Genomic DNA, 3,944 nt, shown 5'->3' with positions numbered 1-3,944 from the left:
TCTCCTCCGACCCCCGCAGTCCCAGAGGCTGGGGGCGAGGTGAGGCCTGCAGCCCTCCTCAAGTACACTGTGTGTGCTTTGCTGGACCGGTGCCCACAGACAGCCAAGGGGCTGCCTTTCTGTGGCTCGTCACTAGCTTCCCAACCCCCGGTGCAGGTAATGCAACAGATTTCCACCTGACAGAATTAAACTTAAATCAAAGTTTTAAGTCCAAACACAAAAATCAAGGTAAATTTCTAGCAGCAGTTAGCAGAGGCCTAAAGCGGCACTTCCTGAAAGCATAGAAGATGTAAATGAAGTGATTTGTCGTATAAGATCTTGAAGAAATACTCTGAAGTGGGCTTCTTCCGGGGCCCTGGTGCTTGGTGACTGGCACAGTGCGATCTTCTCTCCTCTCCCCCAGCCTTACCCTAAGCTGCTCAGTCCTAAATGTCTTCAGTTCATCTGGTAAACAGCAACTCTACCATCTCATTTTTGACTTCTCTGTTTAATCTGGTATCAAGATCAAAGAAAAGTCTAGAGAGACCAGATACCAGAGTTTTTTTGTTTAATTTTATGGACTGAAGTACTTCCTTGATCATCTGTTGAAATAGTCATTGTTTAGGGGAAAAGTAATTATGATATCAAATTGCAGAAAAACAATTTGAAATAACAGCTTTAAAGTCTGTTTCCTTCTCTTCAGTGAGAAACTATCAGAGAATCTACCCTCTCTTTTTTTTTTTTTTTGTTTTAATTTATTTATTTGTGCATACAGAACTGGGGTACAGGCCAGAGACTCACGGGTGGTGAGAGGCTTCACCAGAGACAGAGTGGGGAGCAGAACAGGCAGATCGACGAAGTACACTGCTGAGGGGAGCACGGGCGGGTCAGGAGAGGTCTGCCACGCCATATGGTCATCTCCGGGGCAGGCGGGAATCGAACTCATGAAGAAGCGGCTTTAGATTCTCAATGCTGTGCTTTAACCCGCTGTGCCACCAGAGAGGGCCGAATCTACCCTCTTTAAAAAAAAAAAAATTACTGTGGATTTGATTGCTCTAATAGACTGTAGTTTTGGATTTTGATTACGTAAGTTTCAAGTAAAATTCTTAAAGCCAAATGGAAATTCTTAATGCAATCATGAAGACTTTTATCATCTCTTAATATCTTATATTCTCTAAATTGAACTAATTTTTCCCTGAAGAAAAAGCATGTTCTGGTGTTAATTTTTAATGACATCATTAAAATTTTGCTGTTCCAGAGGGGGGCCCCAAAGCCAGCCTTTTGAGAAGCCTAGTTATGTGGTTTTCCTCACTGATCTCCACAGACCCCCTCCAGGCCTTTAGCTTCGATGTGGGAAGCTGTGAAAGATACTCTAGCAAACACAGTTCATTTTCATTCAGAATTTATTTTAGATACTTTATTTGGAAATAGGCACTGAAAATGAAAGTACAGGACCAGTGACGCCAGGGCACCTTCACTACAGAGGGCATGAGTGTGTGGGAGTGAGCGTGTGTGCGTGTGTGTGTGTGTGTGTGAGAGAGAGAGACAGAGAGAAAGAGAGAGCGTGCATGCATATAGAGGAGTTACCTTGCAAAAGAAGAAGTCAGTACCCCACTGCTGCTGTTGAGGGAACTTCAGGGGTGCATTTTTAAGTGATTGAATATTATTGACTGACTTTTGGCTCAGAATATTGCAAGACCAGGCCTTACTTTCATTGATAAATACCATCTGTTATTTCACTAATGGAATTTCTTTTTACACCATGCAAGTAAGTGTCTTTTGATTACTCTGTTGTAGAAACGTGTGTTCTGGCTAGGTTATTTATAAGTTCTTTATGCCTAATTCTTTTAGAAAACCTTTCTCCTTTAACTCTGACTCCCAGGTCACCATGGCCCCATCCTGCCCCATAGTTGGAAGAATCTTGAACATTGCCTGATGTCCTCATAGTACTCATAAAGGGCTAGCCTTGAATATACTTGCCCAGCCTTCCATCTCCCGACTAGAGAGATACAATCACTCACAGGTCTCTTGGCCTCAATCAGAACTGCTGCCTGCTGCCGAGGAGACTCGCATGCCGTCACCACCTCACAGAGGGAGGCCGCATCCACGCCACCCTCCGAAACCCGACAGCTGCAGCTGCCTTGCCTTGCCGCCGCCTCCTTGCAGGGCTCCTGTTCCGATGAAACAACAGAACACAAAAGAGCAAACACGCAAGACTGTGTTGGCCTCCCCGATTTACCTGACTGTCTGAGGCCCAGAACAACCCACCTCTCTGCTGGGGCCTTTCGTCAGGATCCCGCTTTCCCTCAAGCTGCTGCCATGTCTCCTCCGACCCCCGCAGTCCCAGAGGCTGGGGGCGAGGTGAGGCCTGCAGCCCTCCTCAAGTACACTGTGTGTGCTTTGCTGGACCGGTGCCCGCAGACAGCCAAGGGGCTGCCTTTCTGTGGCTCGTCACTAGCTTCCCAACCCCCGTGCAGGTAATGCAACAGATTTTTGTCTCATAAGTCTTTTTTCTTTCCCTGCCACGCCCTTTATTTATCAAGCATAATATGACACATTAAAGAACAGCAGATAAGAACTATAGGATCCCATCAGGACTTTGCTAACAATGATGTTTGGAAACGAAAAAAGAAATGCCCTGGAAAATAATCAGCCACCAAAATAGTTTCGTCAGCACTGTGTTCACACGCATGGTCCCCACGCCCCCAGGATGGGTTTTTGTTTTTTGTTTTTTGGAGCTTTTTCATGTTACATCCATATCTGTATTTATATCTTATTTGTTTCACTTTCAAGTGTATCATGGCAAATGTACAGATTTTTTTGTTAATAATGTGCTAGGATTTGCTAAAAAAGAAAACAAACAAAAAAATCCCTTTGAGTTTGCCCTAGAATAAATGAAACTTAATTCAATTCCCTGCTTTGATGCAGTCTTTTTCATCACCCTGCACTGTAGCTGGCTTGCCCCATCTCCCTGACAGCGGCCTGTGGCCACATTTACAGGGAATCTGCAAGAACTATGTGTAGAGCGCTCATCCTAAGATGGTCAAACCTTAGAGAAGCCCCTCCACACCCCACCTGGACCCTGGGAGCTGCTGCTGCGCCATGTGGACTGGAAGGACTGGAAGCGCTGGGCGTGAGGAAGCTGGGGCTGCATGCTGGGTGCCCTGTTTGGGCCCCTTTCCTTATGAGAGCATGGGTTCCCAGGAATGCTGAGCCCAGCCCGTGAGCCCCTGCGAGCAGCTGGGGCTTTGGGATCTCGGGACAGGGCATGGAAGTGGCTTCCTGACAACCCTGGGCAGAAATGCATGTGTAACACCAGGAAAGGTCAGCCTGTGTTTTTGAAACCCTTTTAAAAAATAGTTTCAATTTTCCACTGTGTTCATGAGGCAGCTCCAAAACCACCCCCCCGTGACTGAGTCCTCTTGCCCCTCCAGCCCTGTTGGGCCAATGATTGGGTGGTGGGCCAGTCACTAATACCTGGACTCATCCCACTTTACCCTTTGGCAAGTCACATCACTTCCTACCTCAGTCTTCTCGTTTCTAAATTGGAGTCATAGAGGGAGGTGCTGGGATTGTTCCATGGTATATTGAAGCAACTGGCAGAGTTGTGTTGTGTGTGTCTGGCCCCTGTCCTGCCTCCTGCTATGGAAATACATGGAGGGTGAAATCACCCCCACGCCAGCCTGTACAGTTGGTATGTTATTCATTAGCAAATGTGGAAAACCCCAAGGGGGTTGGGCTGAGTTCAGGCAAGGCAGGCCTTGACACTTTCTATATTTGGGTCTCTATCCCTGGTGCCATAGCCCTTCCTTCCCCCGGGGGGCTGTCTGAAAGGCAGTTCTTATTTGACACTCTGTAGGAGTGCCACAGGCCATCATGGTTGTGGGGGTCGAAGGTGTAGAGGTGCCTTGCAATCAGCAGTTCTGGGGCTTGGGGGACTAAATGGTCTCTCCAGAAAAGTGTGT

General features: G+C 47.0%; 1 long non-coding RNA gene across 1 annotated transcript; it reads left to right on the top strand.

Annotated features, from left to right (window-relative positions):
- Positions 1–6: 6 nt before the first annotated feature.
- On the top strand, positions 7–2,831 carry LOC105854036. The gene is made up of 2 exons (XR_001145770.1): positions 7–156; positions 2,457–2,831. It is a non-coding gene; the product is annotated as an uncharacterized LOC105854036 (long non-coding RNA).
- Positions 2,832–3,944: the final 1,113 nt, after the last annotated feature.

Source organism: Condylura cristata, unplaced genomic scaffold, assembly GCF_000260355.1.
Source record: "Condylura cristata isolate star-nosed mole 26May11 unplaced genomic scaffold, ConCri1.0 scaffold00002, whole genome shotgun sequence".
NCBI lineage: Eukaryota > Metazoa > Chordata > Mammalia > Eulipotyphla > Talpidae > Condylura > Condylura cristata.
This window is presented reverse-complemented; position numbering and strand designations above follow the sequence as displayed.